The following is a 13,046-nucleotide window of genomic DNA, read 5'->3' as shown; positions in this document are numbered from 1 at the left end:
AAAAAAGACCAGCCTCTGTCTACAAAGCCAGGGAGATCCCCCTCTGAAAGGTTTGCAAGGCACAGCTTGCTTGGAAGTTTACCATTTAGCACTCGACCTGGGCACTGCCAGGGGTGGCCGCTTGCACTGAAAGGGGGTGTTATTAAATATTAACACAAAGTCCTGAAGGCTGACACAGGGGAAAGGCAGCCTGAGTTATTCTGTTTTCCTGATCTCAGTCACTAGCCCTCCACTGAAGTAAGTGAAAGGTGGAACACTACAAACCTGACACTCCTATTAATACACCCCAGAATGTTAGCCCTTTTGGCATTTCATGACTGACCTCTGGGGGTCACAGTACAGTCATGAAATGCCAAAAGGGCTAACATTCTGGGTTGTATTAACAGGAGTGTCATATGTAAGATGGGGGGGTGGGGGGTTATTGCTCCGCTCTACTAGGCACTGGGGAGGCTTCCATGGGCATAGTGTCCAATTCCGGACACCACAATTTAGGAAAGATGTGGACAACTGGAGAGAGTCCTGAGCAGAGCAACAAATGACCAAAGGTTTAGAAAAACCTGACCTATGAGGAAAGGTTAAAAAAATTGAGCATGTTTGGTCTTGAGAAAAGAAGGAGGAGGAGGAGAGTCCCTGATAAGTCTTCTAATATGTGAAGGGCTGTTTAAGAGAGAATGGGGATCAGTTGTTCTCCGCCTCCACTGAAGGCAGGAGAAAAAGTAATGGGCTTAATTTGCAGCAAAGGGAGGTTTAGGTTGGACATTAGGAAAAAGTTCCTAACTCTCCGGGTAGTTAACTCTGGAACAGGCTTCCAGGGGAGGTTGTGGAATCCCCGTCACTGGAGGTTTAAGAACAAACATGGACCAGATTGGTCTACATTTACTTGGTCCTGCCTTAGTGCAGAGGGCTGAGCCTACATTTCTCATTCTATGACATGGTCACCGACATGTGATTTTTAAGGTCACAAAGGTTGGTTCTTTCCCTTTACCCTCTGGGTCTCTGAGCCTTCAGGTTGCACTCGGGTCATGGTTTTAAGCTTTTCTGAGCAACCACAAGAGCCAGGCGCTTCCTTTGTCTTTGCAAAGGAAGCTGTGATTCTCTCATATGGACAGCAGCTTTAAAGGGAAAAACACACACAAGCTATCACAAGACTCGTGACAAAAATCACACGTCAAGCATGACTGCAGCTGTTCACACAGCCACTGCACTTCAGCATTCTAATACCGAAGCACACCTTTTACTGCTGCAGGCCTTTGCTGCTACCCTGTTTATTACTGGGTTCATTTAATAAACTCCACATTGCTTGCACCACAGTAAGTGTAATGAACTGGCTGTCAGGTCAAATCAAATAACTGACAGTGTGTCTCCTCACTGTACCTTCTGGATACCAGCCTTCGAACAGAGCCTCTCTCTTACCTCATCACCAGCGTCTAGACAGCCACGGGCCTCCAAGAGAATAGGTTCTCAGACGTTTTGGAAGTGTCAGAGGATGTCTTCTCTGACAATAAGTGAACCATGGTAGTTAGTTAATTCCACCATTCATTTTTAAGATCACCTAAGAAACTGCTGAATATTGGTTATATTACAGGGTGTCCCCAGTGAAGTTCAGTGCTCTCTCACAAAGAGCATGGGCCCAAAGGACAGCTGCTACCATTACAATCTGAATAGACAAGGCAGATAAATGGTGGTAGGAAGAATTGAGGCCCAGGGTACAGATTTAGCTCAAGGTCACAGAACAAGACAGCAGTGGTGCTGGGAACACAACCCAGGTTTTCTGACGCTCAGGAAAGTGCTCTACCCACTAGACTATGCTCCTCTGCAGAAATATGCTACATTTAAACCTTAAACACCTCATGAAACAAACATCAGCTGCAGACATGGCTTTCTGCAGTGTGGAAATCCTGTTAAAGTTAGACCTGGGAAAAGAGCTAGCAAGAGAAACCTCCTCTTCCTTCTGCCTCTAGCACTGAATGAGCTCCCAGATTGCACAGACCTTTGCCCTGCTAATTGGCTAATTTTCTTTTGCTCAGAAGAGACAGTTAGTTAAATGCTGGCTGGGTCATACTATCTAGGAGGCCTTGATGACAGGGCATCCTCTTGTCTGAAGTTACAGCAAAGCCCTGTCTAGACCAGGAGCAGGCAAACTTTTTGGCCTGAGGGCCACATCAGGTTTCAGAAATTGTATGGAGGGCCATTTAGGGGAGGTTGTCCCTATCCAAACAGCCAGACGTGGTCGGGTCCCCACCCCCTATCCAATCCCCGCTGCTTCTCACCCCCTGACGGCCCCCCCAGGACCCCTCCCCATCCACATCCCCCGTTCTCTGTCCCCGAGGCACCCCAGCCCCCCGCCCCTAACGCTCCCCGCCATCCCTTCAACCCCTCTCCTCCTTCCTGACAGACCCCCCGGGCCCTGCCCCATCCAACCACCCCTTCTCCCTGACTGCCCCAGACCCCCTGCCCCTAACTGCCCCCCACCGCTGCCCCCACCATCCTAGTCCAACCCCCCTTTCCTGACTTCCCCCTAGACCCCTGCCCCATCCAGACAAGCCCTTTCTTCCTGTCCCTCACCGCCCCCAGAACCCCCACCCCACTACCCCCTCCTACCCATTCCAACCTCTCCTTCTCATTCCTGACTGCCCCCACCCCCGGACCCCTGCTCCATCCACCCACCCCCGCTCCCCTGATGCCCCCGGAACCTTCACCCAATTCACCCCCTGTTCCCCACTCTCTGACACCCCCACCCCTATCCACACCCCGGCCCCTGACCACCCCCTGAACTTTCCCCTGCCCTCTATCCAACCCCTGTCCCCTACTCTCTGTCCCCTTACCGCGCTGCCTGGAGCACCGGTGGCTGGCAGCGCGGCTGCACCGGGACAGCAGCTGGAGTCAGTGACACACTGCACAGCACTGGGTCAGGCCGGGCTCTGCAGCTGCGCTACCTCAGGAGCTCGCAGCCCCACCGCCCAGAGCATTGTACCCGTGGCACAGTGAGCTGAGGCTGTGGGGGAGGGAGGACAGCAGGGTAGGGGCCAGGGACTAGCCTCCTGGGCCAGGAGCTCAGGGGCTGGGCAGAACAGGCTCACAGACCGGATATGGCCCGCAGGCCGTATTTTGCCCACTTTTGGTCTAGACACATACTAGGCCCCATTGAGACCTAGTATAAGTCACTGCCATTCTAGTGAAGTCAAGTGAGTTTCCCCATTGCCAGCAAGGCAGAATTTGGCCCCCAGATCCTCAGAGTGGATTTTCCTAGAAAATTCATTGCCTTAAAAGATGCTGTCCCATTTTCCAAAGCCAGGGCTTTGCCCTAAGGTTGTGGTACACAAAGCACATGCTGTCTGGGCTTCTCACACTCATAGGATTCTCGGTGACACTCTCAACTCTTGCTAACCTCTCTCCATACAAAGCAGAGAGGATTTCTCTCATCTCTTAGGCAAACAGGAACCTACTGAGTTTTCAGTGAGCTCACTTTGACCAGAGGGCATTTAACACCATCCAAGGCCTTGGCTACACTGGCACTTTACAGCGCTGCAACTTTCTCACTCAGGAGTGTGAAAAAAACATCCCCCTGAGCGCTGCAAGATACAGCGCTGTAAAGCGTCAGTGTAAATAGTGCCGCCACAGCGCTGCAAGCTAAATCCCATCAGGATGTGGAGTATGTGCAGCGCTGGGAGAGCTCTCTGTCGGAGCCCTGGCAGTGATTTAAAGGGCCAGGGCTCTGGCCGCTGCCAGGAGCCCAGGGCACTTTTAAATTGCCAGCCTGGGGAAGCTGCCCCCTGCCAGTAGTGTCGCCTATGTACCAGCTCTTGCCAGTACGCAGTACCAGACCAGACCATTTTCACCTCTGAAAAGAGGAAAAAAATAAATCACTCTCCAGCATCCATTCTTGAATTTGGCCCCCTACATTGTGGCAGGGATTGCAGGAAACTTTGGGTTAATCTTTCGTTGCGGGAGATCAGGAGCGGCACCAGGGTTTTTGGCACCCTAGGCGGGGGTCCTTCCGCGCTCCCGGTCGTTGGCAGCAATTCTGCGGTGGGAGGGGTGTCCTTCCGCACTCTCGGTCTTCAGGGCACTTTGGCGGCGGGTCCCGGAGATAGTGAAGGACCTGCTGCAGAATTGCTGCCGAAGACCCGGAGCGCGGAAAGACCCCCCGCCGCCGAATTGCCACCAAGGGCGGCAAAATGCCACCCCCCACCAAATCCTGGTGTCCTAGGCGACCGCCTAGGTCGCCTAAATGGAAGCGCTGGCCCTGTGGGCAATGCAGGGTTACATTTGCTCTGCCTAAAAGAAGAGGAAGAGCTCAGAAACATCTTTTTCAAGTTTCTCTTTTTTGCATGTGGCACAGCCTGATTCCAGCACAAAAGGGGGTGAACAAAGCCATCTGGAGTACCAGACAGTGTGTGAAGGAGAAGAAAAGAACAGGTTATTTGAGGTGAACCTGGCATTTTTCCTCCCTTTTATAGATTGCATTTAATTCACATCAAACAGAATGTGGCCTTTGTTCCTAATGGAGTCGTACGTCAGTAAATAGCAGCCTTGACTCACAAAGAGCAGGAGATAAATAGATGGGGGACTGTGTGTGAGGATGATGAGCAATCCCTTGATCACACCCTGAACCCAGCTCTAATTATTACCCTTCCTCCATTAGATGCAGCAATGCAGCAAAGGGAAGCCTCCTCCCTCCCTTTTAAAGTCTTTGAAGTCAGGCCTTTCAGAAATACCTGGGAGGCTGCTCAGGCCTCTTTGCGCTCTTAATTGCAATGTGCATTGCAGGAGGCAGAAGGGGCTTGAGCCAGTCCTTTTTTGCAGCTGGAGTGAGTGGTGCTGTAAGTTACAATGCAGATCTCCATCGGACGAAACACCTGTACTTCTGCTCAACTGCCATGAACATATGCTAATCTCACCAGAATTTGAGCAACGCACTCTGACTGCAAGATTGTGTTAATGGCAGGTTAAGTGCCTTCCACCCCAGGAGAGTTAACCATTTACCTGGAGTGGACTGGTTGCCCTATAGTGACCTCTTCCATCACTGCACCTGGGCTCATTGACACATTCCTTTTTTCCAGTCTCACAGGCCAAATTATGCCACTGAAGTCAGTGGGGTGTTCTGCTTAAGAGGAAATGGCCCTTTGCAGCCCCATGAAACCTCCTGCTCTTGTCAGATGTGTGTATCCTTTATGTGCTCACAGCTAAATCCTGTATGTCCCTCTGGAAATCAAGCCCTTCGCAAGGCTTCACCTTGCTGCCTTTTCTGCCTCTCATTTTATTTTAAGTTTCTAAATGGCTCTTTTTCATTGCGGCACTTTGGCAAAGGCAGATTTGCGGCACAAGTTAGGGACCATGTGAGGGCAGGGAGTGCACCCAATCAATACGAGCTCTTCTTGACCCAGGCAGCATATCTACCATAGGCAGCAAGGCAGAACCAAGCAGCAATTCACACCCCATCATGGGCATAGACACCAACTCCATTGGTGCTCCGGGGCTGGAGCACTCATGGGGAAAAATTGGTGGGTGCTCTGCACCCACCGGAAGCCAAGCTCCCTGCCCCACTCCAGCTCACATCTGCTTCGCCTCCTCCCCTGAGTGCCATGTCCCCACTTCTCCTCCTAGCACTTGCTGCCGCAAAACAGCTGTTTTGCGGCATAACAAGCTCCAGGAGGACAGAGGGAGGAGTGAGAACACGGTGTGCTCAGGGGAGGAGGCGGGGAAGAGGCAGGGCCGGGGTGGAGATTTGGGGAAGGAGTTCAATAGGGTCAGGGAGGGGGCAGAGTTGGGGCAGGGTCTTTGGGGAAGAAGTTGGAATGGGGGCGGGACAGGAGTGGAGTCAGGGCTGGGCCAGGGGGTTGAGCACCCACTGGTGCCAGGAGAAGCTGGCACCCCCATGGTCATGGAGGCAAGAGAATGGAGGATGGGAGCAACCCTAGGGTGACTATATGTCCCATTTTGGCCAAGACAGTCTCTTTTTTAAGCCCTGTCCTGACTCTTTTGGCAAAACTGGACATTTGTCCCATTGTTCTTGCCAAATGATCAGTTGGCAAGAGCAAACTGGACAAATTCCCAGTTGTGTCAAAAAAAATGGGGTGCAACCCCTAGCGGGGTGCAGAGGAATGGGGGAGGGGGGAGCAACAACACCAGACCTGTGTGGGAAGGGAGGAGGGGGCACCATGGGCTGGCCCCGTACAGTGTCCCATTTTCCCTTTGGGAAAATATGGTCACTCTAAGCAACCCCCAAAGTTCACACTGAGCAGCAGAGAAATGGGACCAGGTTTTGTGATGGTTGAGGACAAAGGGAAAGTTTCCCAATCTTCATCCTGAGTGGAACGCTGCACCCTGGCATTGGCCCTGGCCACATGAACACAAGTCAATGGCTATGACTCCTTCCTGAATATGTGACCTCCAGGGTCCCCCTTTAGATATTATCACAACAACACATACTGTGTACAGCACTGACCTTAGAGCCAGCAAGACTGCAAGCAGTAATCTGATTAGGGCTGGTTGGTGCCAGCTGGGAGACCCTGCTGTTCAAAACCAGACTCCTGGGGCTCGGAGCTATCTTCCCTATATTAGTCCGTGGTACAACCTCACTGAGTGCTAGAAACGTGTATCAGTGTCCGCATCATAAAGCCCTTGGTATGGAAGCAGTGCTTGTGGTATAGGAAGGGCAGAGGAACAAATACATTTGTTCCAGAACATACCCTACTGGCATCTCTGTGGGGAATATATTTGCACAAGAAAACCCTGCTCAGAATAATCACACTGGAAACAGGAAGGTTCCTACTTTTTACTCAGCTGCAGTACAAAGAGGGGTTGACCTGAATGCCCTGGCACACACTGGACAGGTCTACCCTTGACATTTTAGTGGTGTTTATATGTGTTAATTACCACCACAGCAAATCCTAGCATAATGGAATGCTGTAACCCTCCTGTAATAGAATGCTAAAGTGTATTCTACCATCGAGCCACTAGGTAGCCTGATGTGTAAGATACCTTATTTAAACAAACTTCAGCCATACCTGGCAGAGCATTAAAGATTCTTATGAGGAATGCATATGAGCAAGCTCTGTGACCAGTTCATTTCTGGTACAGAAGAATACAACATGGTTTCAGAAGCAAACCAAGAACAGAAACAGAAGAAAAACAGCAACAAAAGTTGCAGACAGAAGGTTGCAGGATCTCATCAACATGCCACTCTTCAGTGCCCCAAAGAACTTCAGCTTTGACAAATCTTCACAATGAACAGATTGAAATATTGCAAAATATTGTTTCCAAACTGCAAACAAGCTCCACAAAAAAACTGGGAGATATATAGGTATCTTCTTTAATTTACGTTCTGGGGAAGTGAGAGGAGCATATCTTTAAACCCTTAGACTTTACCGAAGACAGTAACAAAGATGACCATGAAAAGATTCTGGCTATGTTTGATTCATACTTTATACATCAGAGAAGTGAAGTGTTTTATGATACGGTATGTGTTCAATGGGAGAATTCAAGAACCAGGGGGAAATGTTGAATGTTTGATAAGAGCTCTGCATACATTGCCTGAAAACTGATTTTGGGAATGCAAAACATGAATATCAGAGACAGGCTGGTTATTGGGTTAACAGATAAGTAAGTACCTTTCACAGCAGCTACTAGTGAAGAAAGTTTTAACACTAACCACAGCTACACAGAGAGCAAACCAAAACAGTCAGAATTAGCCAAACAGAACAAAAGGCAGAGGCATCTTGAAAAATCTGAAGCTAGCTTAGAAATTATGAACAGACATTTGAGTGATAAAAGTGATCATCATAAAGCCCCTGAGGCAAGGAGAAAGAACTTCCAGGCTAAGAAAGACTAATTCCAGACTACTTGTTCAAGGTGTGGAAAAATCATATCCCAAGAGATGATGCATGTCTAGCCAGAGGCTCACTGTGTAATATTTTGCAGCTGTTTGCCACACCAAAGCAGTCAGGAAGTTGACTCATATTACAGACCATCAAGAGCCATTATTTCTGGGATCTATCACATCTGAGGACACAGCCTGCTTGGAGAGTGAAACTAAATGTTCAAGACAAGACTATTGACTTTAAAATTGACTCAGAAGCTGATGTCACAGTCATCTCAGAAGGAACTTACCATCACCTTCAACTCGTCCCAGAGCTGAAGTCACCTGACACAGCACTGACTAACCCTGGACGTATTCTGAACTGCATGGGCCAGTTCACCACAGAAAACTTCCAGAGACAAAAAACTTTGCATTCAGAGTGCATGTTATCAAAAGATCAAAGAACAATAACCTTCTGAGCTGTAGAATGGCAGCCATGATGGGACTAGTGAGAAAGGTGGAAGAATTCTGAGGATCTGATGATATTTGACTTTTGAAAGGAGATCCAGTAAAAGAGACAATGCTGAACCATACAGTGTACAAACACCTCTATCAGACAGACCTTGGAAGTGACTAGCTGCAGATTTATGTGATTTCAGAGGACACCATTAACTGGTTGTCATGGACTGTTTTCCCAGGAATATAGAAATAATAACGTGTCAGTGTTAGAGAAACTGAAGTGTGCTTTTGCTCACTTCGGCATTCCAGAACAACTAATGATGGACAATGGACCACAATTCACTGTGGCAGAATTTAAGTCACTGTGAATGAAATATGATTTTGATCATATTACTAGCAGCCCGTGTTACACACAAGCAAATGGAGAGTCAGAGAGCTGTACAGACAGCAAAGAAAACCCTACAGCAGGGGTGGCCAATCTGAGCCTGAGAAGGAGCTAGAATTTACCAATGTACATTGCCAAAGAGCCACAGTAATATGTCATCAGCCCCTCCATCAGCTCCCCACCCCAACTCCCAGAGTCTCCAAACCACCAGCAGCCTCGCTGATCAGCGCCTCCCTCTCCCTCCCAATCAGCTGTTATGTGGCATGCAGGAGGCTCTGGAGTGGGAGAAGGAGCACAGCAGACGCAGGGGATGGGGCAGGGAAGGGGTGAGTGGGGGCCAGGCCTTGGCAAGCAGGGCTTGGCAGGTGAGCACCCCCAGCACATGTAAAAGTTTCGGTGCCTGACCTCCGCCCAGAGTCCGGGCAATAGGCGAGCCGCATATTAACTTCTGAGATCCACATGTGCTCTGGAAGCCACGGGTTGATCTACCCCATGCTCCATACAGTCAAAGATCCATTCCATTGCTCTTTGAGTATACAGAATCAACACCAAGAAGCAGTAATTGGATATAGTCAGGGGTGAAAGTAAACTTACAGGACTTACCTGGTACGTGCTGGCACTTCCTGAGGGCGTGGCTTCATGCCGAAGATGGCGTGCTCCTCTCAAGATTTAAAGCCTGGGGCACTGGCTGTGGCTGGGGAGCCCCAGGGCCTTTAAATCAACCAGGAGCTCCCAGCTGCGAGAGGCGGCTGGGAAGCCCGCTGGGCCCAAGGGGCAAATTAAAGGCCCGGTCTCCGCCACTGGGGGACCCTGCAGCTTGTGCGGCGGTAGGGCAGGATGATTTAAAAGGGCCAGAGGCTCCTCCACTGAGGGGAGCCCCGAAGGCCCTATACTATCCCTAGGCCACAGCCTGGGCACAGCAGCTGTGGCCGGGATTCATAAGGGCTCTGGCTACTACCACCAGCAGCGGGAGAAGCTCTGACTCTTTAAATCTCCAGCCAGTGACCGGTGATTCAAAGGGCTCTGGACTTGCCTGCAGTCTGCTTATAGGGGAGCTTTGCAGCCTTTAATATCCTGTGACCCCTGCTGCCCGGCCGCTGGAGCCGCAGCTGGGATTTAAAGGGCTCTGGGCTGCCCGCAGCGGCAGGGAACTCTGAGCCCTTTCAATCCCCACTGTGGAAGCCGGTGTGGTCCAGCACGGCATACTGGCTCTTGCCGGTATGCCGTACCGGACCAGACCAGCTTACTTTCACCTCTGGATGTAGTCCAGCACAATGCCTGATGGGAAGACAATTGAGAATTACTGTTCCAACGTGGGAAAAGAACCTGTTTCCAAAGTGGCCAGCTATGCAGAGAGTAGCCAAAAGAGATAGAAAGGCTAAAACAGCTTATGAACATTTTTACAATAGACATCATTCAATTAGAGATCTGCTAGGGGTAGAATATGGTGACTCTGATCACCTCGAATTAAATGGAGAAAAAGGATGGATAACTCCAGATGTTATAAAGAAAATGATTTCAGCACCCAGATTGAGTGTGTGACCTTGCACTCTATATAATTTTATTAAAATATGCTAATGAGTGCAAATATAATGCAACTGGAATATGCTTCATGCAAAAGGTCTCTTGTAAGGTATCATTACAAAGCTTATAGACTCGTAGGTCAGAAGGGACCAATATGATCATCTAGTCTGACCTCCTGCACAAAGACTAGTATAATTTACTAAGTGTGGTTATTTTATTTGTATAAATGTATTACTTTTGTATCTAAAACTAGAAATATGAAATATAACTCTAAGGTTCTATTGTAGTTATGCAAAATGTGGGCTATTAATGGTGGTTTGGAATTTTGATGGCTTTCATTAACCAGAACAATTAACTGTAGATGGCTCTGTTTTACTTGTAAGTTTTTCTGTATAGACTCAGAGACTCATAGAATGTCACGGTTGGAAGGGACCTCAGGAGGTCATCTAGTCCAACCCCCTGCTCAAAGCAGGACCAATCCCTGTGTGCTGGCAAGTGGGTAGTAAAGACTTTAGGTAACATGTAATCATGTTAGCTAATCTAAAATTTATTTTTAACCTGGTGTTTTTTCATTTAGAAGGAGGTGTGGGAACCCAGAGAGGGAAAAAGGATTCCTGCTTTATGCAAAAAATATATAAGTGGATGAAACAAAACAAAGAAGGCAGCCATCATAAAAAATCCCCTAGCTACCACCTAAGCTGAAACAAGGGCTGTACCAGGCAAAAGAATTGTGCCCAAACTAGGAAGGCATCCAGTCTGTGAAAGAAACTTATTGAAACATCTCTAAGGGTGAGATTTTGTCTGTATTCCTTTTCTTACTGCATTAAACATAACCTGGCATGTTCTGTTTTATTTTACTTGGTAATTCACTTTGTTCTGCCTGTTACTACTTGGAATCACTTAAATCCTACTTTCTGTATTTAATAAAATCACTTTTTACTTATTAATTAACCCAAAGTATGTATTAATACCTGGGGGAGCAAACAGCTGTGCACATCTCTCTATCAGTGTTATAAAGGGGAAAAATTTATGAGTTTACCCTATATAAGCTTTATACAGGGTAAAACAAATTTATTTGGGGTTTAAACCCCATTAAAAGTTGGGCATCTAAGTGTTAAAGAGAAAAACACTTCTTAAGTTGCTTTCAGTTAACTCTGCAGCTTTAGGGCATGTGGTTCAGATCCTGGCTCTGTGTTGGAGCAGGCTGACATGTCTGGCCCAACAGGACAGGGTGCTGGAGTCCCAAACTTGCAGAAAAAGCAGGGGCAAAAGTAGTCTTGGCACATCAGTTGGCAGTTCCCAAGGGGGAGTTCTGTGATCCAACCCGTCACAGAGTGATCAAGACCAATCACTAAGAGTTAGAAACCGTTTACACCTATAGTTTTTTCCTCAGAAAGAACAATCAGAGCACACTCTACAGATGGCAGATGCAGAACAAGATGATAACTCCTCAAGGATTCCAATCCAACCACAGCCAGTTGCTGCAACTACCAGACAGCCAGATGACCAAAGTGCTACGTGTTCAGGTCATGTAATTAGAAAAACAGCACAATTCAGAGACACTTAGCAGACTGATCCATACTGAACTTCAAAGACAGCATGACAGTGTAAATATTGTAAACGAGAGGAATAGAGACCATAAAGGAAGGAGATGTAATGGAATGCTAATCTGTATTCTACTGTTCAGCCACTAGGATGGTGCAGTTTGTGGAAATACCTGATTTAAACGAACCTCAGCCATACCTGGCAGAGCATTAAAGGATCTTACAGTGAACACAGCTGAAATGTATAAGCCAGAACACAACAACTGAGACAGAAGTGGAGCTGCTTTGTACTAATTTGTGAAAACTCTAGATTGACCTGGTTATTGGGATGTTACTGTCTGAATATATTGCTTTACATTAATAGATATTTAAACTAAACCAATGTTTTGGCCCAATCATCAAGTTTTTACTTTTCAGTTCACTAAATTTTTTGATAATTTTTGTTTTGGACTTGACTCAAAACAGGTGGTGTTGGTTTTCTGGGGTTTTTTTGGTTGTTTTTTGGGGGGGTGGGGGAAATTGGCAGAGAACCCAAAAAAACCATCACTCACCAGCTCTGTGCACAACTCCAGCTTTCTCCCTGCCACGTGGTGGGGAGGACAACTGTTCCCTTCAGGTATCTGAGCAGCTCTGGAGAAAGGTGACCTGATGACATGTATCAGCACCTTCTCAGGGAGAAACTACCAGGTACTTAAGGGCTGTTTAATCTTGCAGAGAATGGCAGAACAAGAATTAAGGCTGGAAGTTAAAACCAGACAAATTCAAATTAGAAATGAATGGCATATGCATTTTTAACAGATGGCAATTAACTATTGGAACTGGTGGATTCTCCATCTCTTAGAGTCTTCAGATTCAGACCTTTCCAGGCCTTTCTGGAAGAGACTTTAGCCAAACATAAGTTAATTGGCTCAACACAGAGGTAACAGGTCAATGGCATGCTCTGATATGCAGAAGGTCAGACTAGATATGGGATGGTCAAACGTTTTGGCCTGAGGGCCATATCGGGGTTCCAAGGCTCTATGGAGGGCAGAGTAGGCTACGCCATGCCTCCCCAAACAGCCTGGCCCCTACCCTTTATCTGGTTCCTCCCACTTCCCACCTCCTGACTGCCCCCCTCAGAGCCCCCCATCCATCCAACCCCCCTGCTCCTTGTCCCCTGACCGCCCCACCAAGACCCCACCCCCTATCCAGTCCCCCCTGCTTCCTGTCCCCTGACTGCCTCGACCCCTACCCACACCCCTGCCCCCTGACAGGCCCCCCGGGACTCCCACGCCTTTCCAACCCCTCTATTCCCTGTCCCCTGACTGCGCCCCCCGAACCTCCATGCTATCCA

The sequence above is a fragment of the Chelonoidis abingdonii genome, chromosome 8 (genome assembly GCF_003597395.2).
Source record: "Chelonoidis abingdonii isolate Lonesome George chromosome 8, CheloAbing_2.0, whole genome shotgun sequence".
Taxonomy (NCBI): domain Eukaryota; kingdom Metazoa; phylum Chordata; order Testudines; family Testudinidae; genus Chelonoidis; species Chelonoidis abingdonii.
The sequence above is the reverse complement of the archived record's forward strand: the minus strand, read 5'-3'. Positions refer to the sequence as shown.